At 43.2% G+C, this 27512-nt stretch overlaps 1 long non-coding RNA gene and 1 pseudogene across 1 annotated transcript; one reads left to right on the top strand and one right to left on the bottom strand.

Annotated features, from left to right (window-relative positions):
• The first annotated feature begins 593 nt into the window (after positions 1-593).
• LOC106571169 (uncharacterized) lies at positions 594-3374 on the top strand. Its single transcript, XR_001320865.2, has 2 exons — positions 594-764; positions 2243-3374. It is a non-coding gene; the product is annotated as an uncharacterized lncRNA (long non-coding RNA).
• A 15406-nt stretch (positions 3375-18780) lies between these two features.
• LOC106571227 (piggyBac transposable element-derived protein 4-like) lies at positions 18781-27260 on the bottom strand (annotated as a pseudogene).
• Positions 27261-27512: the final 252 nt, after the last annotated feature.

Raw genomic sequence — 27512 nt, 5'->3', positions numbered from 1 at the left:
ACCTCAGGCGATGATACCCATTTTGTATTTGGCCCATTAGATTTCTATACAGATAAGTCTTGGACAGAAAATCTAGAGATTCCTGTATTGTTCATAGGAACCTATCCATAGACCATAGCCTACAATGGTAAATATATATATATATATTTACCATTATATATATATAATAAGAAACTTTACAAAGACCAAAGACGCAAGTAAAATGACGACGAAGAGATGCATTGCGAACTGTAGGCAGAAGATAGCGGCCAAGCAACTCGTTGCAAATGGATTCATTTGGACGTTGAAACCTAATAATACCTGAATTGAAGTTGCCCCTGTAGCAGACCTTTTCATTCAATGGGAGCCGTTCCAAAGCCACATTTTGTTTTATTCCGCAAAAAGCTTCCGAATGTAGCTCTGAATGTAGCGTTCCCACTGATGACACACCCTTATAAAATATACAAAATGCATATGGATTTTAACGACCCATATGTCCAATATAAATTGAATATGTTTATCGCAAGATTTGACATTGATTGGTTATTTTGTTTCCTGGTTGTTTACTGTAGGTATGTGACAAGTCTCACGTCACACGTCAGTCATGATGCTGGTATAAAGAAGGTAGGTCCAACTATTTCAGTGATCACATTTTCAGAAGGACTGTGGCTGCTGGTTGCGTCTGTGCTTGAAGTTCTGGCCAAATCATCATCATCATCAGGATGTCAAAAATTATGGTTGTCCATCTCGGAGTGATTGTGTTCGCTATATGTTTATCGACACAGGTATGCCAAATACATTTATTATTAATATGAAGTATTTTTCCTATAAAAAAATCATGTTTTTTGTAAAGTAATTCGCATTTTATTTGCGTGAGGTGTTTTTGTTGTAGGGTATTTCTTCGATAGTCTATAATGAATTGTTTGTGATATGGTTTTAACGTTATATGGCTATGGCAGATAGGACTTAAAGTAGCCCATCGAGCACAGACGTCAGTTCGTCCAGTTTTTATTTACATTTGGTTGATTTGCCAACTAACCTGAATTCAACAAAACATTTCACCATGTCATCATGTCATTGGATTTAGGTTTAAAGTTTAAAAAAGCCAAATTCCCTTATGTTAGTTACTTTTTAAAAATCCAATCCGTTTTCTATGTTGATTCATGTCATCACATTGCTTTTTTATTACGTGGAAACAACGTTGATTCAACCAGTTTTTGCCCAGTGGGTAGTAATCAGGTAAAATCATGCAATTATCTGATCCAATCAGGTAAAATCATGTAATTATATGATCTGATCCAAGTCATAAGCCTCACATTGGTGCCAATCACTTACTTTAACGTGTGCGCACATTTTGGGACCGTTTCTCAAAACATCTATCTATCATCTTGTCTTGTTGGCAATTATCCTAATAGTTGTGATGCACGTTTCTTTAATTTATTAAAAACATCTCGGTAAATTAATGATTTAAAGCCACGTACACCTGAGTCTACCAAAGGTATAAAGTTCCTTTCAGTGCTGCGCACCAAACGATACCTGAAACGAATAGCGGAGACCATCCGTTTGCGCGTGCCTGTTTGGACTAGCGTCCATTCTATGTGTGGTGTTACATGTACAGGCCTACGTGATAACTGGGTGTGACCCGAACAGAGACACGAACAATCTACATCTTTAGGGGAAAAAATAAAAGTTTCCTCCTGTTCATGTTTTCTTTCCAGTGTAGCGGATGTATAAATGAAAAGTGCATTGTGTTTAATTTGCACGATTTGCTATTTTGCACTATAAGCTAGCTAGGCTACCAGTTGGAAGAGCATTCAGTGGAAATTTGCTTAGGTTAGTGATTTGGTCTAGTCTAGGATTTTCCTTTGGATATGGCATGACAAGTTGGACTACCCTATTGATGTTCAATAAGATGTCTCCCCAAACCGTGATGGCCATTTTAATTGTAAAACATCCATCCATTCTAAATCTCAATCCATTGATTGTTTTCAGGTTGGGCCTAGAATCCCCATGCCACCATAGCTGGTTTTTAACCTTTTGCTAGTTCTTCACAGCCTTCCTTTTCTACCCTAAAATGTAAAGTCCTCTAGATATGCCTTCATATTTATGTCACTCTGGATAAAAGCGTCTGCTAAATGACTAAAATGTGAATGTGTGTTTTGGCTAGAATGTGGTTGTTCAAAAATGAAGAACTCAGTTTCTCAATTCAGTGGAATAAAATTTGAGATGTTGCTAAGCCAAGCCTCTTCCTGTTTGCCTGCAGGTGGTCTCTCTGAACACCACAGCAACCACATTGGGCAACGCGACCGGCTTAGGTTCCAGCGACAACTCCACCACCATGGTCACGGGCACGTACAGCAGCTCGGCCAACTCCACCTCCCCTACCGGAGTGGGCATGTCACTGCAGTCCAGCCACTTCTCCCTCCTGCTCCCCATCGTCATGGCGACTTGGCTCCTGCACTGCTATTGTTGAACCCATAACCCTTGATCCACCCTCCTGTTACCACCTCAACCACCACCACTCCCCTCAACCGCACTGAACCAAGACCACAATCCTAACATCCAGCAGCCAAAATGGACTCTACATCACCCACACCCACTCGTTCGCCCCCACAGAAAAAATAAAATCCTAGTGCTGACTTTTTTCCTCCGGGGGGGGGACGTTAGTTGGAGAGGAAGCCGCCACCATCTACCCCTTTCACCCCTCCCCCCTTTCGAAACCCCTTACGGAACATCAACATGGCTTCTTGCTCCAGCACCGTACTCTGCCAACCCTCAAGACCTGCGTTTCCATAGTAACACAACCAACATCCTGGTTATCAGTCTGGGGTATTCTGGGGTATGTAGGCCTACAGGGACGTGGTTGTCATGTCAGGTCTCTTGAAAAAAAATTTGGACCACTTGAGTGTACAGAAGTTCTTATTGTAGTTTTAATTTCAGCTGGGAAATAATTCTAAATTTGTTTTGTATGTGCCCTGCCTAAAGTGAAGGTTGCACATAGATTATTATAGAGAAACTCAAGCCTCTTTTAATGAAACTATTTTAAATGGTCACGATTTGGCATTGAGTTTTGTTATTGGAAATGTACCAGAAGATGTGTTGTATGTAGAGATAATAAGTTTGATACTGGGCTTGAGTCGGTATGCCTTGTGATTTCTAAGAGTTTCTGGTCTTTTACAAGGAGGGTATAACTGCATCTCTCCCTTTTGATGCCTGGGTTGGTCCTAACAAAATGACTGTACTGTAACCATGTGGGAAGGGTTGATGTTAAATTTATATTCCCCCTTATAGTTTATATTTTGTATAAATAGCAATGTTACAATGTTAGTTTTTGTTAACTCTTCTGAAATAATGGGAAGGAATGACAATGTACAATAAATTATACTTAAAAAATATTTATTTTGTATGTTTCCTCCTTACTGTTTTAAAGGTGTTTCATTGGTTGATACTATACTGTCACTGGATGCCTTTTTTAATTTGTTTTAATTTAACTTTTACTTAACCTTCATTTAACTAGGCAAGTCAGTTAAGAAAAAAATATTATTTACAATGACGGCCTACCAGGGAACAGTGGGTTAACTGCCTTGTTCAGGGGCAGAACGACAGATTTTTACCTTGTCAGTTCGGGAATTCGAACCAGCAACCTTTTTGTTACTGGCCTAACGCTCTAACTAGGCTACCTGCCGCCCCAATGAGTTTGTAGGTTTAAGATTCACTATTTAGGTTTCTCTTTTGGTGGCTTAACTACTTTCACTACCTTTGAAATGACAAACTACCAAATCTTGTTTTAAGAAACTTGTTTGGTGGTTTATTGATCCAGCCATCTAAAACCGTCCTTCTTGGTCAATGTCACCTGTACTTTGATCTCTCATCTCCTGGAAATCCACATCGATCTCGGTCCATAACATAATCCTAATGTAGTTTGCTATAGGAGTGCAGCAGACAGATTAATTGGTATTGAGCTGCCATAGAGTCTAGACATACAGCAGCTGCTGAGCTTGCTGCATGGGCCCGAGCTGGACTCAGCATTTCACGATGCCCCCTAGATCTCCTCTGGCTCTAGTCCAGTGACACACAGACACACACACACACACCGGGTACAACAAAGCTGTGACCTCTATGTTCTACAGATGTGAGGTTTAAACTCGGGTCCTAAACTTTTTCTCCTTTGAAGAAAAATGCCACATTTCTCAATTTAACGCTACGCACATGTTTTTTATCCACTTGCCAAGAGTTGGAAAGGAGGATCCCCTAAAGGTGAATGATTTCATATTTGATTAGGTAACTAGACCTGTCTCTCTGCTCTGAAGTCTACCCAACACTGTCTAGTCTTTGATTTCATGCTAGAAAGGATGCCACTTCATGGTTAGATGTCAGACGAACATCCAACGTCCATTTGTATGAGATGTCAACAAATATGAATTCTACCCTTAAAACCCTATTGCTGATTTTTGCTTGAAATCTAGGTTAAATTACACCCAATAAATGCTGCAAATTCAATCAACCATTTGTTGTTGCAACGTGATTCAAATTTGGATAAAGTTTCATTAACCGACACACCAAGTTAGAGACAAGAAAAACTCAAAATGAGTGCGTTCTTTTATTTATTTAATTTTTTAATTTATTTTGGTTTGATCTTCTTGTCCAGCGTCATCACCCTGGTCTTGTCCATTGATTTGCTATGTTAATTTCAAAAACTTTGCCAAACAAATCTTTTTTCTCTCTCTTGGGTTTTTCAGGTTGTCATGCAAAATGAAGGGATCAACAGCCTCAGGTGAACACGGTGTTTGTCATACAGACAGCTCTTGTCGGAGTCCCACCACACTAAAGAGGAAATGTGATCAGAATCTTCTGAAATCCTGTTTCCATGGTTTGAACATGACGTCTTCTCATGGTACTTTCTTAGGACCTTTCTTCTCATCTTTTTAACTACAGAACGCAGAAAGGCTTTGTTTTAACATGTGTAGACACTGACATGGTGCTGGAATGGAGATAATATGAGGTTAAACTTCCCCTTTAACAAATTCCCCCTATAACAATATAAGGAAGCATTAAAATCCACAACATTCAATCAATTTCAACCATTCAACAGGAAACGCAAATTGCACATAAATGTTGAAACCTGCAGTACATTAGTTCCCACCACTATGTGTTGTAAATGTGCATCCTGTTGTGCATGCAGTGGAATGACATCAGCTGTGAAACTGATTAATACAGTGAGTAAGCAGTAAGCACGGTGGGGGATGCTGTGAAACTGATTAATACAGTGAGTAAGCAGTAAGCACGGTGGGGGATGCTGTGAAACTGATTAATACAGTGAGTAAGCAGTAAGCACGGTGTGTGATGCTGCGGTCAGTGGAGAAAGAGAGAAGTCCCTCTCTGCAACACTATAGCCAGGCTTTAGGAGCCATTACACCTGCCTATTGTCCCCCCATGTTCTCCCTGCACCATATTAATCTCTCCCTGCCCAGCTTCTCTCACCCCCCTCTCATCCACACACAGTATTTGTTCCTACTTATCCCAAAACCCTCTCCCTTCCTGTCCCTATCTCCTCTATCTCTTCACTTATTTTTCCCCCTCTCCCTCCATCTAGCCCCCAAATTGACTTTAAGTTCAATCTTCCTTTATTTCAAACATAACAAACTTTTCCATTATCCCAGCCGCCACTCTGGGGTGAGTTTCCTGAAAAACTAGTCACCAACGAGCAGAGCTACACCACTCGTAGAAAAGCAAATTGTTTAATTTGGCTAATTTTGTTCCATCACACAAAGAAGATTTATATCAAATATAGATGTTTATAATTGTTGGTAACAAATGTGAAATTGCTAGACGTCAAACCTTTTAGTAACAATTATACAAATGTATTTCTCACATCAATCAATTTTGTACTCTCTCGTGGCGGTGGGGCTGGATTGTTGAGAAAAATAACATACAACGTCAGCAAGGAGACTTTCAGGACACTACCACCTGACATATAAACCTTTCCCTAACTGTATCACTCCAGGGGGAAGTTTCCTCTAACCCTAACTCTAACTGTATCACTCCAGGGGGAAGTTTCCTCTAACCCTAACTGTATCACTCCAAGGGGAAGTTTCCTCTAACCCTAACTGTATCACTCCAAGGGGAAGTTTCCTCTAACCCTAACTGTATCACTCCAGGGGGAAGTTTCCTCTAACCCTAACTGTATCACTCCAGGGGGAAGTTTCCTCTAACCCTAACTGTATCACTCCAGGGGGAAGTTTCCTCTAACCCTAACTCTAACTGTATCACTCCAGGGGGATGTTTCCCCTAATCCTAACTGTATCACTCCAGGGGGAAGTTTCCTCTAACCCTAACTGTATCACTCCAGGGGGATGTTTCCCCTAACCATAACTCTAACTGTATCACTCCAGGGGGAAGTTTCCTCTAACCCTAACTGTATCACTCCAGGGGGAAGTTTCCTCTAACTCTAACTGTATCAGTCCAGGGGGAAGTTTCCTCTAACCATAACTCTAACTGTATCACTCCAGGGGGATGTTTCCCCTAATCCTAACTGTATCACTCCAGGGGGATGTTTCCCCTAACCATAACTCTAACTGTATCACTCCAGGGGGAAGTTTCCTCTAACCCTAACTGTATCACTCCAGGGGGATGTTTCCCCTAACCCTAACTGTATCACTCCAGGGGGAAGTTTCCACTAACCCTAACTGTATCACTCCAGGGGGAAGTTTCCCCTAATCCTAACTGTATCACTCCAGGGGGAAGTTTCCACTAACCCTAACTGTATCACTCCAGGGGGAAGTTTCCCCTAACTCTAACTGTATCACTCAAGGTTTGAAGTTTCCCCTAACCCCAACCCTAACTGTATCACTCCAGGGGGAAGTTTCCTCTAACCCTAACTGTATCACTCCAGGGGGAAGTTTCCTCTAACCCTAACCCTAATTGTATCACTCCAGGGGGAAGTTTCCTCTAACCCTAACTGTATCACTCCAGGGGGAAGCTTCCTCTAACCCTAACTGTATCACTCCAGGTGGAAGTTTCCTCTAACCCTAACCCTAATTGTATCACTCCAGGGGGAAGTTTCCTCTAACCCTAACTCTAACTGTATCAGTCCAGGGTGAAGTTTCCCCTAACCCTAACTGTATCACTCCAGGGGGAAGCTTCCTCTAACCCTAACTGTATAACTCCAGGGGGAAGTTTCCTCTAACCCTAACTCTAACTGTATCAGTCCAGGGAGAAGTTTCCCCTAATCCTAACTGTATCACTCCAGGGGGAAGTTTCCTCTAACCCTAACTCTAACTGTATCAGTCCAGAGGGAAGTTTCCTCTAACCCTAGCCCTTACTGTATCGCTAGGTACAGATCTAATGGTGAAAATACCCCATCAAACAGAACCCCATTGGCCCCATGTTGGTATTCGTTGGGCAAAGTGGGCACGGGCTAGCCCACATCAAACCCACCCCAAGCCCAGCTAGAAGCGTGGTTTGGGGCGTGGTTGCACACAGGAAGATTTTGTGCAGCCATTACTGAGCGTGTTGTTACAGTTTAAATGTTCTGTTGTGTGTTTCCCATTTTTTAAAATCTAGTACACTGCCAATGATGAAGTCTTTAAAAAAAACGAAAATAAGTGGATGTGGCAATATGGGCATATTTTCTGGGAAAAGAGGGGCCTATTTCATGGAAAATTGAGGGCTGCCATCACCAGATATGGGGTGTCCACACTGGGCCACACTGGGCAAATGCCTTGGGGGCATTGTTGGCAGCCTACATGGGCCCAATATGTATGATGGGACACCGCATCAATTGGTGGTCTGCTGTTCGTTCACTTGTTGATGGCGCGGTATGTTTTAAGGAACACCTGCCAGTGGGCGTCAGACGGCTGTCATTTTCGACCATTTCTACAGATGTAGGATCTTAATTTGATCAGTCTTTTTTGCTGAGAATTTTCCTTGTACTGTCTTTTAGTTTTAAAAGGGCGTCTAAAGTTTTTAATTTCCATTTCAGACTTGATTTTCCCAAACCAAAAATATATCAACTCCTACAAAAATGTCCAATCATTATAATCCACATAATTATTCCCATTTCCTGTTGCTGCAGGATTATTTTTCTGCTGTAGCAAACTGGCTAAAATTATGATCTTACTTCTGTACATGTAGAATCGGTTTAAACTTGGTTTGCAAATTATGGCCGACACTACTGGTCTGTCTGTGCCTTAAGATCAGTTTCCCCTCCCCTCCCCCAATCCTAACCTTAAGAATTAGTGGGGGAAATGCAAAAATTACCCAAAATCAGCCTTTAGGGGCAACTTCACCCTACATATACAGTATATGCTGCATCCCTCTGACCCCTCTCTCCACACTGCCCCACCCTCAATTATATAATCCCCACAGAGAGCAATTTTGAAGACTTTAACAGTGCAGTCCAGCTCCAGTTCAATCATCCTAGAATCAATATACAGTAAGCACTAAAACAACCACCACTCACCCATAAAACCAAACACTTGTATATGACCCCTGTTTTCTGTCTGGCTGTCTAACAGTTTAGTTTTGTGTAGTGTAGTAGTGTGGTATAGTGTAGTGTAGTAGTGTAGTGTGGTGTAGTGTAGTGTAGTAGTGTAGGGTGGTATAGTGTAGTGTAGTAGTTTAGTGTAATGTAGTGTGGTATAGTTTAGTGTAGCGTTGTAGTGTAGTAGTGTAGTGTGGTAGAGTAGTGCAGTGTACTTCAGTGTAGTTCAGGGTAGTAGTGTAGTGTAGTGTAGAAGTGTAGTGTAGTAGTTTAGTGTTGTGTAGTGTAGGGTGATGTAGTGTAGTATAGTGTAGTGTAATATAGTGTAGTAGTGTAGTAGTGTAGCATTATGTAGTAGTGTGGTAGTATAGTGTAGTAGTGTAATATAGTGTGGTGTGGCAGTATAGTGTAGTGTTATATAGTGTAGTGTAGTATAATGTAGTGTAGTATAGTGTAGTAGTGTAGCATTATGTAGTAGTATAATGTAGTGGTGTAGTGTAGTGTGGTGTAATAGTGTAGTGTAGTAGTATAGTGTAGTAGTGTAGTATAGTGTGGTGTAGTATAGTGTAGTGTGGTAGTGTAGTGGCGTAGTATAGTGCAGTGTAGTAGTATGGTGTGGTATCGTGTAGTATAGCATATTATTGTGTAGTGGTGTAGTGTAGTAGTGTAGTGTAGTATAGTATAGTGTGGTGTAGTATAGTGTAGTGTGGTGAAGTAGTGTAGTGTGGTGTGGTGTAGTAGTGTAGTATAGTGTAGTATAATGCAGTTTAGTGTAGTGTAGTAGTGTAGTGAAGTAGTGCAGTGCAATTTAGTAGTGTGGTATAGTAGTGTAGAATGTAGTGTACAGTCGTGGCCAAAAGTTTTGAGAATGACACAAATATTAATTTTCACAAAGTCTGCTGCCTCAGTTTGTATGATGGCAACTTGCATATACTCCAGAATGTTATGAAGAGTGATCAGATGAATTGCAATTAATTTCAAAGTCCCTCTTTGCCATGCAAATGAACTGAATCCCCCAAAAACATTTCTACTGCATTTCAGCCCTGCCACAAAAGGTCCAACTGACATCATGTCAGTGATTCTCTCTCGGTAACACAGGTGTGAGTGTTGATGAGGACAAGGCTGGAGATCACTTTGTCATGCTGATTGAGTTCGAATAACAGACTGGAAGCTTCAAAAGGAGGGTGGTGCTTGGAATCGTTGTTCTTCCTCTGTCAATCATGGTTACCTGCAAGGAAACACGTACCGTCATCATTGCTTTGCACAAAAAGGGCTTCACAGGCAAGGATATTGCTGCCAGTAAGATTGCACCTAAATCAACCATTTATCGGATCATCAAGAACTTCAAGGAGAGCGGTTCAAATGTTGTGAACAAGACTTCAGGGCGCCCAAGAAAGTCCAGCAAGCGCCAGGACCGTCTCCTAAAGTTGATTCAGCTGTGGGATCAGGGCACCACCAGTACAGAGCTTGCTCAGGAATGGTAGCAGGCAGGTGTGAGTGCATCTGCACACACAGTGAGGCGAAGACTTTTGGAGGATGGCCTGGTGTCAAGAAGGGCAGCAAAGAAGCCACTTCTCTCCAGGAAAAACATCAGGGACAGACTGATATTCTGCAAAAGGTACACGGGTTGGACTGCTGAGGACTGGGGATAAGTCATTTTCCTTTCTGATTGTTTCGGGCATCCGGAAAAAAGCTTGTCAAGGTGAGCGCCACCATCAGTCCTGTGTCATGCCAACAGTAAAGCATCCTGAGACCATTCACGTGTGAGGTTGCTTCTCAGCCAAGGGAGTGGGCTCACTCACAATTTTGCCTAAGAACACAGTCACGAATAAAGAATGGTACCAACACATCCTCTGAGAGCAACTGCTCCAAACCATCCAGGAACAGTTTGGTGACGAACAATGCCTTTTCCAGCGTGATGGAGCACCTTGCCATAACGCAAAAGTGATAACTAAGTGGGGAACAAAACATGGATATTTTGGGTCCATGGCCAGGAAACTCCCCAGACCTTAATCCCGTAGTGTAATTTAGTTTAGTGTAGTGTAGTAGTGTAGTATAGTGTAGTGTAATGTAGTTTAGTGTAGTGTAGTATAGTAGTGTAGTATAGTGTAGTGTAGCATGGTAGTTTAGTGTAGTATTTTGTAGTGTAGTATTTTGTAGTGTAATGTAGTATAGTGTTGTGTAGTATAGTGTAGTAGTGTGGTGTAGTAGTGTGGTAGTGTAGTATAGTGTAGTGTTGTACTGTATTGTGGTGTAGTGTAGTAGAGTGTAGTAGTGTTGTGTAGAGTATTGTAGTGTAGTAGTGTTGTTTAGTAGTGTAGTTTAGTGTAGTAGTGTAGTATATTGTAGTGTAGTGTGGCATAGTAGTGTAGTAGTGTAGTGTAGTGTAGAATTGTATTATGGTGAAGCATTTATTTTTTTTATTTTTTTTTATTTCACCTTTATTTAACCAGGTAGGCTAGTTGAGAACAAGTTCTCACTTACAACTGCGACCTGGCCAAGATAAAGCATAGGAGTTCGACATATACAACAACACAGAGTTACACATGGAATAACCAAAACATACAGTCAATAATAGAGTAGAAAAAAAGGAAAAAAAATTCTATATACAGTGAGTGCAAATGAGGGAAGATACGGGAGTTAAGGCAATAAATAGGCCATGGTGGCGAAGTAATTACAATATAGCAATAAACACTTGAATGGTAGATGTGCAGATGATGCATGTGCAAGTAGAGATAATGGAGTGCAAAGGAGCAAGATAAATAAATAAATAAATACAGTATGGGGATGAGGTAGTTGGATGGGCTGTTTACAGATTGGCTATGTACAGGTGCAGTGATCAGTGAGCTGCTCTGACAGCTGGTGCTTAAAGCTAGTGAGGGAGATATGAGTCTCCAGCTTCAGTGATTTTTGCAGTTCGTTCCAGTCATTGGCAGCAGAGAACTGGAAGGAAAGGCGGCCAAAGGATGAATTGGCTTTGGGGGTGACCAGTGAGATATACCTGCTGGAGCGCATGCTACGAGTGGGTGCTGCTATGGTGACCAGTGAGCTGAGATAAGGCGGAGCTTTACCTAGCAGAGTCTTGTAGATGACCTGGAGCCAGTGGGTATGGCGACGAGTATGAAGCGAGGGCCAGCCAACGAGAGCATACAGGTCGCGGTGGTGGGTAGTATATGGGGCTTTGGTGACAAAACGGATGGCATTGTGATAGACTGCATCCAATTTGTTGAGTAGTACTCCACCCCTTACCTTACCCCCCACTCCTCCACCCCCTACCACACTCCCCGCTCTTCCACCCCCTACCTCAACCCCCACCCACCCCGCCGCACCACACCTCTTTCTAACCCTCCACCCTCAACCCCCCCCACACACACACACACACAAACACAGACATCCAGGCCTTCAGGCCTCCATGTCTTCATTGAATGCCACTAAAGCCAGCCCTGTGTGGTGTGAGGTATGATGCATGAATACCTTTAATCATTGATTGGCACCATGAATTATTCATGCCGCTGCTTGTGTTCCTGTTACAGGGCCTGTGACCATGATGTCAGACACACAAACGCACAGACACACATGTGCAGACACACGCACGGACACACGTGTGGGTGTGTGTGTGTGGAAGTGTGGACAATGGATGTGTGTATGCAACCTGGTCTCAGAGCATTTTGGATTATTCTGTACGTTAATTCAAAACCCTAAATTTGGTATGATATGTTTGGTATGGTTACAGATGGTTACTTAAGGCAAAAACAAAAAGAGGGTGCAACTACTTAGCATGTTAGCTTTCCCCTAATCCTAACATGTAAATCTTGGTGGGAAAAATATAATTTTTTCAGGGGTTCACAACAGCAGTCCCAACACCTTACCACTACTAACTACACATGGCTATCAGTGGAGCCTTGTCTGGCAGCGAAACAGTTCATTCAGCCTCATTTACTGCCTTTAACAAAAAAACGCTTGAAATGGCTGACTTGCTTAAACAAAATGGTTTCTACTGACAATTGAGATGTACAAACTATGGCATAAGGGGACAACACGCGGATAAGAGGCAATCCGTAATTTCGATTAAGACATTAATGAGCGAGCTAGGACAGACGTAGTTAATATAACTATTTGTTCAGCACTTTTGAAATGTACAGCGACATAGTTCTTAGAGTGTTCTCCCTGTACACCAAGTCAGAACTGTAGGGTAAATAAAGGGGGCATATAAGCAGACAATGAAAGCTCTTACAATATTCGATGATTACATTTCTCTAAAACAGGTTACAGGCTACATGTGAACCACCAAGTCAGAACAGTAGGTGAAATTAAGAGGGGAAAATATACCAAATTATTAGGGTGAGGCACATTGGATACTAACAGCTTACTACACAACATAGACTTAATATTACTATCTTAGTTACAGTATACATGTAACGCCCTGGCCATAGAGAGGGGTTTTTGTTCTTTATTTTGGTTAGGCCAGGGTGTTACATTGGGTGGGCGTTCTAAGTTCCTTTTTCTATGTTTTTGTATTTCTTTGTTTTGGGCCGTGTGTGGCTCCCAATCAGGCACAGCTGAAGCTCGTTGTTGCTGATTGGGAGTCACACATAAGGAGCATGTTTTTCCTTTGGGTTTTGTGGGTAATTGTTTCTGTTCAGTGTGTTTCCTGTCAGTACTGTTTGGCTGTCGGTTTTCCTGTTTTTTTATATAGTGTTCTCTTTGTTTGAATTAAATGTCAAGATGAACACTAACTCCGCTGCACCTTGGTCTTCTTCCGACGACAGCCCTTACAGAATTACCCACCAACAACGGACCAAGCAGCGGAGGAAGGAGAAGCGCCAGGAGAGGAGCGTTCAGGATTCGTGGACTTGGGAGGAAATCCTGGACGGGAAAGGACCATGTGCCGGTTCACCTTATAGTGAAATGCTTACTTACAAGCCCTTAACCAACAATGCTTTAAGAAGTTAAGAAAAAAATAACAAATAAGTGTTAAGTAGAAAATAGATCAGTAAAAAATTGAAAATAAAAGTAACAAATAATTCAACAGCAGCAGTAAAATAACAAGCAAGGCTATATACAGGGGCTATATACCGACAAGGCTATATACCGGTACAGAGTCAATGTGTGGGGGCACCGGTTAGTTGAGGTAATTGAGGTAATACATGTAGGTAGAGTTAAAGTGACAATGCATGGATTATAAACAGAGAGTAGCAGCAGCGTAAAAAAAGGGTCTGGGTAGCGCTTTGATTAGCTGTTCAGGAGTGTTATGGCTTGTGGGTAGAAGCTGTTAAGAAGCCTTTTGGACCTCGACTTGGCGCTCCGGTACCGTGTGGTAGCAGAGAGAACAGTCTATGACTAGGGTGGCTGGTGTCTTTGACAATTTTTAGGCCTTCCTCTGACACCGCCTGATATAGAGGTCCTGGATGGCAGGAAGCTTGGCCGCAGTGATGTACTGGGCCGTACGCACTACCCTCTGTAGTGCCTTGTGGTCGGAGGCCAAACCAGGCAGTGATGCAACCCGTCAGGATGCTCTCGATGGGGGGTAAATAGACTTTGTCGTGCCCTCTTCATGACTGTCTTAGTGTGTTTGGACCATGATAGTTTGTTGGTGATGTGGACGCCAAGGAACTTGAAGCTCTCAGCCTGTTCCACTACAGCCCTGTTGATGAGAATGGGGGCGTGCTCGGTCCTTCTTTTCCTGAAGTCCACAATCATCTCCTTTGTCTTGATCACATTGAGGGAGAGGTTGTTGTCCTGGCACCACACGACGAGGTCTCTGACCTCCTCCCTATAGGCTGTCTCATCGTTGTCTGTGATCAGGCCTACTACCACTGTTGTGTCATCTGCAAACTTGATGATGATGTTGGAGTTGTGCCTGGCAATGCAGTCATGAGTGAACAGGGAGTCACAGGAGGGGACTGAGCACGCACCCCTGAGGGCCCCCTGTGTTGAGGACCAGTGTGGTGGATGTGTCGTTCCCTACCCTCACCACCTGGGGGTGGCCCGTCAGGAAGTCCAGGATCCAGTTGCAGAGGGAGGTAAGGGTCCTTAGCTTTGTGATGAGCTTTGAGGGCACTATGGTGTTGAACGCTGAGCTGTAGTCAATGAATAGCATTCTCACATAGGTGTTCCTTTTGTCCAGGTGTGAAAAGGCAGTGTGGAGTGCAATAGAGATTGCATCATCTGTGGATCTGTTTGGGCGGTATGCAAATTGGAGTGGGTCTAGAGTTTCTGGGATAATGGTGTTGATATGAGCCATGACCAGCCTTTCAAAGCACTTAATTGCTACAGATGTGAGTGCTACGGGTCTGTAGTCATTTAGGCAGGTTACTTTAGGCAGGTTACTTTAGGGACTATGGTGGTCTGCTTGAAACATGTTGGTATTACAGACTCAGTCAGGAACAGGTTGAAAATGTCAGTGAAGACACTTACCAGTTAGTAAGCGCCTGCTCGGAGCACACGTCCTGGTAATCCATCTGGCCCTGCAGCCTTGTGAATGTTGACCTGCTTAAAGGTCTTACTCACCTCGGCCACGGAGTGCGTGATTGCAGTCTTCCGGAACAGCTGGTGCTCTCATGCATGTTTCAGTGTTACTTGCCTCGAAGCGAGCACAGAAGTGATTTAGCTTGTCTGGTAGGTTTGTGTCACTGGGCTGTGCTTCCCTTTGTAGTCTGTAATAGTTTGCAAGCCCTGCCACATCCGACGAGCGTCGGAGCCGGTGTAGTACGATTCACTCTTAGTCCTGTGTTGATGCTTTGCCTGTTTGACGGTTCGTTGGAGGGCATAGCGGGATTTCTTATTGGCTTCCTGGTTGGAATCCCACCATTTGAATGTGGCAGCTCTACCCTTTAGCTCAGTGAGGATGTTGCCTGTAATCCATGGCTTCTGTTTGGGCTATGTACGTACGGTCACTATGGGGACGACGTTATCGATGCACTTATTGATGAAGCCTGTGACTGATGTGGTGGACTCCTCAATGGCATTGGAAGAATCCCAGAACATATTCCAGTCTGTGGTAGCAAAACAGTCCTGTATCTTAGCATCTGCTTCATCTGACCACTTTCTTATTGACCGAGTCACTGATGCTTCCTGCTTTAGTTTTTTCTGGTAAGCAGGAATCAGGAGGATAGAATTATGGTCATATTTGCCAAATGAAGGGCGAGGTGTGTGTGTGTGGAGTAAAGGTGGTCTAGAGTTTTTTTCCCTCTGGTTGCAACATTTAACATGCTGATAGATGTGAGGTAAAACTGATTTGAGTTTCCCTGCATTAAAGTTCCTGGCCATTAGGAGCGCCGCCTCTGGATGAGTGTTTTCCTGTTTGCTTATGGACGTATTCAGCTCATTGAGTGCGGTCTTAGTGCCAGCATCGGTCTGCGGTGGTATATAGACAGCTATGAAAAATATAGACGCAAACTCTCTTGGTAAATAGTGTGATCTATAGCTTATTTATTTATTTTACTAGGCAAGTCAGTTAAGAACAAATTCTTATTTTCAATGACGGCCTAGGAACAGTGGGTTAACTGCCTTTTTCAGGGGCAGAACGACAGATTTGTACCTTATCAAGCTCAGGGATTCGAACTTGCAACCTTTCGGTTACTAGCCCAACGCTCTAACCACCAGGCTACCCTGCCGCCCCCATGTGCTACTCTACCTCAGGTGAGCAAAACTTTGAGACTTCCTTAGATTTCGTGCACCAGAATTTGTGCACCGCCCCTTGTCTTACCAGAGGATGCTGTTCTATCCCGCCGAAAAGCTTAAAACCCGCCAGCTGTATGTTAATCATGTCGTCATTCAGCGACGACTCTGTGAAACATAAGATATTACAGTTTTCAATGTCCCGTTGGTAGGATATACGTGCTCGTAGTTTGTTTATTTTATTATCAATTGATTGTAAATTGGCTAATAGGACCGATGGTAAAGGTAGATTACCCTCTTAGCGACGCATCCTTACAAGGCACCCGGACCGTCGTCCACTATACCTCCGTCTTTTCCTCCTGTGAAGGACGGGGATGAGGGCCTTGTCGGGTGTCTGGAGTAAATCCTTCTCGTCTGACTCGTTGAAGAAGAAGAATTCCTCCAGTATGGGGTGAGTAATCGCTGCCGTGATATCAGGAAGCTCTTTTCGGTCATAAGACTCGGTGGCAGAAACATTATGTACAAAATAAGTTTCAAATAACACGAAAAAATATACACAATTGGTTACGGGATCGTAAAACAGTGGCCATTTCCTTCGGCGCCATTATCCTCATTTGACTGATCATCCTCAGTCCAATCAAAGCTACTGTAGATATAATGTGATTTGACTCCATTTTATCTGTGGCCAATGACCTTGAGATTTATTGGATGGCACTTCTAATGTAACTCTACGGCAGCACCCAAGGAGTTTGAATTTTCAAGCTCTACCCTTAGATAAGTGACTTAGTGTCCCCATGAGTGACAGAATCACGACGCAACTAGAGAACATTACCCAATCACGGCGCAAGTAGAGAACATTATCAACTCCTACACTCCGCATTTACCACTGGCTGCTCCCACAACAACCACAGAAAGCACTGAGCTAGGCTGAAACACCTACATTTTGGAGCTTCCTTACTCAAGAACACAAAAAAGAGACCATGTTTGTATGCGGCTTTATTAACGCAATGATTATATATATTTTTTTACATTGTTGCAAAGTGATATGTGACATATATTAATGCCAAAATAAGATGCAAAACATGCAACCCCCCCAAAATAACCCCCAAAGGTGCGGACTCCCGGCCGCAAACCTGAACCTATAGGGGAGGGTCCGGGTGGGCATCTACCCATGGTGGCGGCTCCGGTTCGGGGCGTAGCCCCCGCTCCGCCCACTGATCCCTCCACTTTTGTGCCACCGGACCGTGGATCGGAGGAGGAGGAACCGGACCGTAGATCATCGAAATGAAACCGTCTCTCTCAGGTCAGGGTGTGACATTATCCTCTGTAGCAGAGGTAACTCTGGGTCTTCCTTTCCTGTGGCGGTTCTCATGAGAGCCAGTTTCATCATAGCACTTGATTGTTTTTGCGACTGTAATTGAAAAAACTTTAAAAGTTCTTGAAATTATCCAGATTGACTGACCGTCATGTCTTAAAGTAACGATGGACTGTTGTTTCTCTTTGCTTATTTGAACTGTTCTTGCGATAATATGGACTTGGTATTTTACCAAATAGGGCTATCTTCTGTATACCACCCCTACCTTGTCACAACACAACTAATTGGCTCAAACTCATTAAGAAGGAAAGAAATACCACAAAAGACCTTTTAACAAGGCACACCTGTTAATTGAAATGCATTCCAGGTGACTACCTCATGAAGCAGGTTGTGAGAATGCTACAAGTGTGCAAAGCTGTCATCAAGGCAAAGGGTGGCTACTTTGAAGAATCTCAAATATAAAATATATTTTGATTTGTTTAACACTTTTTTGGTTATGACATGATTCCATATATGTTATTTCATAGTTTTGATGACTTCACTATTATTCTACACCGTAGAAAATAGTAAAAAATAAAGAATATCCCTTGAATGAGTAGGTGTGTCCAAACTTTTGACTGGTACTGTACACTGAATAGAAACAGAAAAGTTATTTCAGGTATTTCACCTTCAAGTAAACTGGAATCATGTTCAATCAAAAAAGTAAGCTCATAAATAGTACTTCAAATGTTATTTAAAATTTCACAACAAATATGTTAATTTGTAGGTTTGTAACCCAAGCACTTGGTTATGATACGTGCAGGTAACAGCAGGTCAGTCAGTAATGAGTTGAGGTTTAGGCTCATGAATAATCCAGAACATATCTTTGTCTACCACGTATCTCTGTGTCACACACCTGCCCAACGCATAGTCTGTTGCCTAGCACCTGGAAGCTCCCCCTCTGTGTTGGAGGAATTGGAGGAAAGGCCCAAGGCTGAAGGATACTGAGGCCAATAGGCTTGAACAGGTTTCCAAAAAATCTGACAATTACAGTGAAGCACAGCTGCTAACTTATGGCATGCGTCCCATATAGAACCCTATTCACTATTGGGCTCTGGTTAAAGTAGTGCACTTTGGGATGGCTCCCTATGGTTCCAATGATCAAGTCTTCAATGGTGTCTGATTTTTTAACGAACGACAAATCCACTGTACTTTCTCTGCGAGTCTAGAAAAGACTAGAGAAGACTTTTATACCACAAACCAACAACACAAAACAGCAATTTCCTTCAATTTAATGTCAACAAAAAACTGTAATAGAATTTTAAATAATACAACCATGTCCATATATTTTCCCTACAGTATCTGAATGGGACATTGTCATTTTGATGATTTGATTTGATTATCATTAGCCGATGCCAATGGCTGGGGTCCGACACATAACGAAAAAGACATTACAGACAAATGACTTAACACATACATGTCAGTACATACACTTAACAAGTAGGTGACATGAGAAAGAGGCATTGTGCCCTGAAGTGTTGCTTTATTTGTTTTTTGAAACCAGGTTTGCTGTTCACTTGCGCTATATAAGATGGAAGGGAGTTCCATGCACTCATGGCTCTGTATAATACTATACGTTTCCCTGAATTTGTTCTGGACCTGGACACTGTGAAAAGACCCCTGGTGGCATGTCTGGTCGGGGAAGTGTGTGTGTGTGTGTGTGTGTGTGTGTGTGTGTGTGTGTGTGTGTGTGTGTGTGTGTGTGTGTGTGTGTGTGTGTGTGTGTGTGTGTGTGTGTGTGTGTGTGTGTGTGTGTGTGTGTGTGTGTGTGTCAGTGCTTTTCCAACACATTAATGTTTCTTATGTAAACAAGAAGTGACAGTCATTCTTTCCTCAACTCTTAGTTGAAGAGCAAGATGTGTCGCTCTGTTCTGGGCCAGCTGCAGCTTAACTAGGTGTTTCTTTGCAGCACTTGACCACATGACTGGACAATAATCAAGATAAGATAAAACTAGAGCATGCAGGACTTGCTTTGTGGAGTGTGCGCAGAGCATCTCTTATTACGGACAGACCTCTCCCTATCTTTACAACCATTGAATCTATAAGTTTTGACCATGACAGTTTACAATCTAGGATAACTTAGTCTCCTCAACTTGTTCAACAGCCACACCATTCATTACCAGGTTGTAAACTGTATTGTAAACTGTATTACCAGGTCTAGAACTTAGGGAATGATTTGTACCAAATACAATGCTCTTAGTTTTAGAGATGTTCAGGAACAGTTTATTACTGGCCACCCATTCCAAAACAGACTGCAACTCTTTGTTGAGTGTTTCAGTGACTTCCTTAGCTGTTGTGTATATGGTTGAATCATCAGCATACATGGACACACAGGCTTTGTTTAATGCCAGTGGAAGGTCAATAGTAAAAATAGAAAAGAGCAGAAGGTCTAGAGAGCTGCCCTGCGGGACACCACACTTTACATATTTGACATTAGATAAGTTTCCATTAAAGAAGACCCACTGAGTTCTATTAGATAGATACTGTAGCTCTGCATCCACAATATGGCAGAGGTTGACACAATATGGCAGAGGTTGAAAAGCCATAACACATACATTCTTTACAACTAGGTTATGGTCAATCATATCAAAGACTGAACTGAAATCTAACAGTACAGCTCCCACAATCTTCTTGTTATCTATTTCTTTCAACCAATCATCAGTCATTTGTTACAGTGCAGTACATGTTGAGTGCCCGTCTCTATAAGCATGCTGAAAGTCTGTTGTTAATTCGTTTTCTGTAAAATAAATTTATATTTGGTCAAACATGATTTTTCCCACAAGTTTGCTAGATCCCTTTCCACAGAGGGTTGGTTCTACATGGAACTCAAAAGGTTCTACCTGGAACCAAAAAAAAGTGTTCTATCTGGAACCAAAAAGGGTTCTCATATGGCAGGAGTGTCAAACTCATTCCATGGAGGGTCTGGTGTCTGTGGGGTTTTGTTTTTTCCTTTCAATTAAGGCCTAGAAAACCAATTCCTTACTAATTAGTGACCTTAATTCAACACTCAAGAACAAGGGAGGAGCGAAAACTCGCAGACACTCGGCCCTCCTTGGAATGTGTTTGACACTTTTATCTTATGGGGATAACCAAAGAACCGTTTGGAACCCTTTTTTCTAAGATTGTAGTATTGTTGTATTTCCATCAGGAGTGTGACACTTAAGACGAGCAGAATCAAGTAACCTCAATAGTTGCTTTGTGAGAAGGTGTTAAAGTCCACAGTCAGCCGTTGTTATGCAAATACCAGCTGAAAAGTACCAGTAGCCTTGCTTTGGCTCCAAGTCAGAGCAGGCCAACTGGTGCCACAGTGAAGGCCCGCGTAGATAGAAACAGTAAAGTCTGAGCCTTTTGGACTAAAACAATGGGGTAAATCTTCAGTGGAAATATGGCAAAAGCACCATTCAGGGGAGATAAGAGCACAAAACAAAACAAATACTTATCAGCCATTTAGACCCTTATCTTAATTTGCCTAAACAAAACAAAAACGTTACAACAGGACTAGAGCCTAGGGGTTGGTCATAGGTGCGCTGTGGGGAGGGTGGAGAGGAAGACAGAACAATCACTGTGTTTGCTCTGTAAACGATGCACCATGCTGTGTGTGATTACGGAGGTCAGCATCACTGGCAGTGATGTAGCAGTAGGGGAGGGCTGAGCATTGTGTTACAACAACAAAAATGTATTGGTGTTGGTTATTGGTGTTGGAAAAATTGGAAATGCTAACAATTGATATTATCCTCACTACAATATTCTTTAGACATGTCCACATAACCATCTTTAACCATTATAAGGGTTCATTCTTGGATGTAGTGAACATTGTGAAAAATAGCCAGAATCAGTTGTTGAATGAGGTTATTCGTGTGGACAGGGCTTCTTCTTGTCTTATTATATATCACTTTTCACAATTACATTTTTGGTCATTTATTATTCCCAAAGAAAATGTGTCAAAATAGATTTCGAATATTTGACATTGTTTCTGTAATAATTGTTCTGCTTTTGTTTTTATCACATTGCAACTGTAAAAGTACTGGCATGATTTCAACATTTCAATGAGATTAAATATAATTGAATCATCTGATATGAATCATTTGATAGTCTGATATGAAACTGACAGTGCTGCTTTATTGAGGAAAAATGTACTTAAGATGACTGTGATATGTGATTATCTCAACTAGCTACCTTAAGATGAATGCACTGACTGTAAGTCTCTCTGGATAAGAGCGTCTGCTTAATGACTAAACATGTACATGACAAATGGTAGACCAGGCCCCAGGTTTAATTTGGTTTGTTTGTAGGAAAAACAAAGCTATTCAAATAAAGATAAAAAACAACATGTTTTCTTCTGCGAACACAACAGCCGACTCAGGGGACTTTGGATTTGCATGGATTTACACATTTCCAAGATGTCAGACTCCAAGATTTGCAAAGATCCCCAAGGATCTCAATAGTTTTGCAAACTTTCCATTGTGAGGATGACCTTTTTTGTGTGCTACAAGGGGGGAGTTTCCTCTTGGTACAGATCTAAAATCAGCTTCCTGTCCCCAATCCTAAAATGCTAAACTTAACCAAGATCAGCGTCCAGGGCCAACTTCACTCTTCTCTGACTAGCAGCCAGACAGACGTACATGTCCCCCTTGTACTTTGTATGGTGACCTATGACTAAATGTAAACATGAACTTCAGTAGTCAGGCTGATTGGTGGGTTTACAGTTGCTATATTGTAAGAGGTTGGGAGGAAATAGTCTATGAATCATGGGTGCCTTCCTTGAATGTTGGTGGAACATTGAGTGAAAGTTGAGGGAACGAATTACAGCATAAATCTTTCAGTGATAAGGTCCAGAATGCATTGCTGAAGGGGACTTCTTGCAAAATGGCTGGAGCCTTTTCACTGATTCGGTTGTTTTTAGCTGCTCTCCTGTTAAGAAAACTGTTCTTGTTGTTGTTGGACAGACTAAGCTTCCCCTTATTCTCTATGTCTATACATGTGAAAACAATTCTAGATCACCTGTACTCCACACATAGAGACACGTACAAAGCTCTCCCTCGCCCTCCATTTGGTAAATCCGACCACAACTCTATCCTCCTGATTCCTGCTTACAAAGCAAAAATTAAAGCAGGAAGCACCAGTGACTCGGTCTATACAAAAGTGGTCAAATGAAGCTAAACTACAGGACTGTTTTGCTATCACAGACTGGAACATGTTCCGGAATTCTTCCAATGACATTGAGGAATACACCACATCAGTCACTGGCTTTATCAATAAGTGCATTGAGGACGTCGTCCCCACAGTGACTGTACGTACATACCCCAACCAGAAGCCATGGATTACAGGCAACATTCGCACGGAGTTAAAGGGTAGAGCTGCCGCTTTTAAGGTGCGGGACTCTAACCCGGAAGCTTACAAGAAATCCCGCTATGCCCTGCGACGAACCATTAAACAGGCAAGTGTTAATACAGGGCTAAGATTGAATCATACTACACCGGCTCCGACGCTCGTCGGATGTGGCAGGGCTTGCAAACTATTACAGACTACAAAAGGAAGCACAGCCACGAGCTGCCCAGTGACACGAGCCTACCAGATGAGCTAAATCACTTCTATGCTCGCTTCGAGGCAAGCAACACTGAGGCATGCATGAGAGCATCAGCTGTTCCGGACGACTGTTTGATCACGCTCTCCGTAGCTGACGTGACAGGTCAACATACACAAGGCTCCGGGGCCAAACGGATTACCAGGACGTGTACTCCGGGCATGTGCTGACCAACTGGCAGGTGTCTTCACTGACATTTTCAACATGTCCCTGATTGAGTCTGTAATACCATCATGTTTCAAGCAGACCACCATAGTCCCTGTGCCCAAGAACACAAAGGCAACCTGCCTAAATGACTACAGACCCGTAGCACTCACGTCCATAGTTATGAAGTGCTTTGAAAGGCTGGTAATGGCTCACATCAACACCATTATCCCAGAAACCCTAGACCCACTCCAATTTGCATACTGCCCAAACAGATCCACAGATGATGCAATCTCTATTGCACGCCACACTGCCCTTTCACACCTGGACAAAAGGAACACCTATGTGAGAATGCTATTCGTTGACTGCAGCTTAGCGTTCAACACCATAGTGCCCTCAAAGCTCATCACTAAGCTAAGGAACCTGGGACTAAACACCTCCCTCTGCAACTGGATCCTGGACTTCCTGACGGGCCACCCCCAGGTGGACAGGGTAGGTAGCAACACATCTGCCACGCTGATCCTCAACACTGGAGCTCCCCAGGGGTGCGTGCTCAGTCCCCTCCTGTACTCCCTGTTCACCCACAACTGCATGGCCAGGCACGACTCCAACACCATCATTAAGTTTGCAGATGACACAACAGTGGTAGGCCTGATCACCGACAATGACGAGACAGCCTATAGGGAGGAGATCAGAGACCTAGCCGGGTGGTGGCAGAATAACAACCTCTCCCTCAACGTAACCAAGACTAAGGAGATGATTGTGGACTACAGGAAAAGGAGCACCGAGCACGGCCCCATTCTCATCGATGGGGCTGTAGTGGAGCAGGTTGAGAGGTTCAAGTTCCTTGGTATCCACATCAACAACAAACTAGAATGGTCCAAACACACCAAGACAGTCGCAAAGAGGGCACGACAAAGCCTATTCCCCCTCAGGAAACTAAAAAGATTTGGCATGGGTCCTGAGATCCTCAAAAGGTTCTACAGCTGCAACATCGAGAGCATCCTGACCAGTTGCATCACTGCCTGGTACGGCAATTGCTCAGCCTCCAACCGCAAGGCACTTCAGAGGGTAGTGTGTACGGCCCAGTACATCACTGGGGCAAAGCTGCCTGCCATCGAGGACCTCTACACCAGGCGGTGTCCGAGGAAGGCCCTAAAAATTGTCAAGACCCCAGCCACCCCAGTCATAGACTGTTGTCTCTACTACCGCATGGCAAGCGGTACCGGAGTGCCAGGTCTAGGACAAAAAGGCTTCTCAACAGTTTTTACCCCCAAGCCATTAGACTCCTGAACAATAGGTTACCCAGACTATTTGCATTGTGTGCCCCCCAACCCCTCTTTTACGCTGCTGCTACTCTCTGTTTATCTTATATGTGCATAGTCACTTTAACTATACATTCATGTACATACTACCTCAATAAACCTGACTAACCGGTGTCTCTATATAGCCTTGCTAGTCTTATTTTCAAATGTCTTTTTGCTGTTGTTTTATTTCTTTACTTACCAACACACACACACACACACACACACACACACACACACACACCTTTTTTTTCGCACTATTGGTTAGAGCCTGTAAGTAAACATTTCACTGTAAGGTCTACACCTGTTGTATTCGGCGCACGTGACAAATAAACGTTGATTTGATTTGATTTGATTTGATGTGCACTTGTCAATAGATTTTGCTCTGTAGACATTTAGGGACAGTTTCCCAAAAATCAGATGAAGCCTATTCCTGGATTAGGCACTTTTGATGGAGAGTTTTCAATCTTGTAAAACTCACAAAAATCACATACTCTTTGCTAACTATGACTCTAAACTGCTCCATTACGACCACCAACAATTTTTCTCATTCACATCATGCAACCGCTATCACCATGGAGACCAGACAGGAGAAATATTTGTAGGCGGCCATCCTAGACAGCTGCCTCAGGATTGGCTGTGTGTGTCACTGGGTTAAACAGCAGAGAGACTCTGGGTATTTTACCTCAGCTCAGACCAGAGCATCTCACATATCATAACATATAATCCTTCCATGTAACTACAAAAGATGTTTTTCTCAAATAAAGAAAAACTCATTTGGATTTTTCCAATGTCAATTTGGTTTGGTTGGATACATACGATCAGGGGCTACTGATTAAAATTAACCGCCATATTAAATTCTCCACCTGCTTTTTCTCTTTCAGCTTCAACAAGGCTGTAATGTTCTGATGGATAAACAAACACACACACACACACACACACACACACACACACACACACACACACACACACACACACACACACACACACACACACACACACACTGACCTGTTTAACCTTCCCGTTGTCCTCATATTCTGTATACACCCCATGTCCTCCGGGTCAAACTCTCTCACCTTCACTAAACCCCCAATGAGCATATTTGGGACAGTATGCATGTGCACAGCCTTTGCAGATATATTTCTTACACCTGCAGCACACAGTATGTGTTTCACAGTCCTTCTTTGGTGGGCAGATCTGACACCTCTTCCTCTTACTTGCCCCAGCTGGGGCAGTAGCTGGGGCAGTGGCTAGGGCAGCTGGCTCCTCAGGTTTATCACGAGATCTAGCCCTCTGAACAGCTTTCACAACTGCTGCAGATGCATCTGTGTGGGGGAGATGCTCCCTTCATTCGATGAATGGCATTACAAGTGCCTTTCCCAGCTGCTCCAGGAACACCCTCCTCTTGTTCCGCTTACGAGGCATCCAGCTAGGGTTGATCTCTCTCCATATGACAAAGGCATTGTAGGAGGAAACATCAATGATGTTGTGGAAGATGACCAGGGGCCAGCGGGCAGTCATCCTTCTGCAGGTGTATGTTCCAATCACCCATTCTAGGTTGTCCACACCTTCTTTGTTGCAGTTGTAGTCTAGGATGATGGCTGGCTTCCTGTCCTGGCGATCGCTCATTTCAGCCTCTGTGTGCAGTGTGCTCAGAAGTAACACATTCTTATTTTTCTTTGGGAGGTAGGAAACTAGAGTGGTGGTGGGCGTGAAGGAAAACCTTGATGAGAAGACCTCTCTTTCCTTTGAACCAATCAGTGCAGGTGGGAGCTCAGACTTGTTCTTTCAAACCGTGCCAACCATAGTGACGTTCCTCTTCAGGAGCTGCCGTCCGAGTTCATAAGAGGTGAAGGGATTGTCACATGTGACATGTGACCCCTCAGTCCCTCTGTCACATCAAGCACAACCCGCATCCCCTGGTTCTTCTCTGGGCCTCCACTAGTCGGCTTCCCGGTGTAGACTTGCATCTTCCAAGCGTAGCTGGATTTGGCGTCACAGGCCACCCATGACTTGATCCCATGTTTTGCTGGCTTGCTGGGCATGTACTGCCAGAAAGGACAACGACCTTTGGCAAGAAGAGATTAGCATCATCGGTAATTATTAGTATCGGTGTCACACAGAAACAGTCACAGAAGTCAGTGGTGAAAATCACTTTTATTATATATATATCAATTGATATTTATTTATAAAGCCCTTCTTACATCAGCTGATATCTCAAAGTGATGTACAGAAACCCAGCCTAAAACCCCAAACAGCAAGCAATGCAGGTGTAGAAGCACGGTGTCTAGAAAGGACAGAACCTAGGAAGAAACCCAGATATACCTAGATAACCTATATACACTACCTCTGAATGGAGCCAGTTGCTCATCCACTGTCACGTCAGGCCCTGGGTTGTAGAGGACTGGCAGCCACTCCACCCACTTGTCCCAGACCTCTCTTATGGCTGCCAGTTTGTCTGTTGCACGTCTTGTGGGTCTCGACTCACAGTCATCAAATCGTAGCAGTCTTGAGTAAGTGTGAAAGAGTTTGAGTGGCATCGTGGCACGGAAAATCGCCCTTCCACTCGCTGCATCCCATAGACTAGCTCCCATAGACTAAGATTAGCAGCCCTATGTAGGCATGCAGGTCAGTCTCATCCATCCATTTCCAGCTGTCTCAATTTTTTCGAAACCCCTCCAGATTTGTCATGTCCAGGAGGATTTTTTCTATTGCTGGTGTGATGAACAGGTAGAATGTCGAGGCCATGTCATGGGCATGGGAAACGGCATATGTTGTGGGTCCCGGGGTCATCTACAGGCCCTTATGCTCTGCCATCCTGCCCTGGTTGTGATATGTTACTGAGGACCATTTGATTTTGCCGGTTTTTGACAGGAAAGTCTCGCTTTCAGCTTGAGGGATTTCTTCTTTTTCCTCTTCTTCTGAAGATGATGCATTGTGCTCTGGGTTGTATTCCTCCCCATCTTCATCTTCTGACACATCCTCCACTTCCTTTTCAGAATCAGAGTAGTCTTGCTGGACATTTGAAAAAATCTGTTCTAGAAC

The sequence above is a fragment of the Salmo salar genome, chromosome ssa15, assembly GCF_905237065.1.
Source record: "Salmo salar chromosome ssa15, Ssal_v3.1, whole genome shotgun sequence".
NCBI lineage: Eukaryota > Metazoa > Chordata > Actinopteri > Salmoniformes > Salmonidae > Salmo > Salmo salar.
Note: the sequence above shows the minus strand (reverse complement) of the source record. Positions and strands in the feature narration are given on the sequence as shown.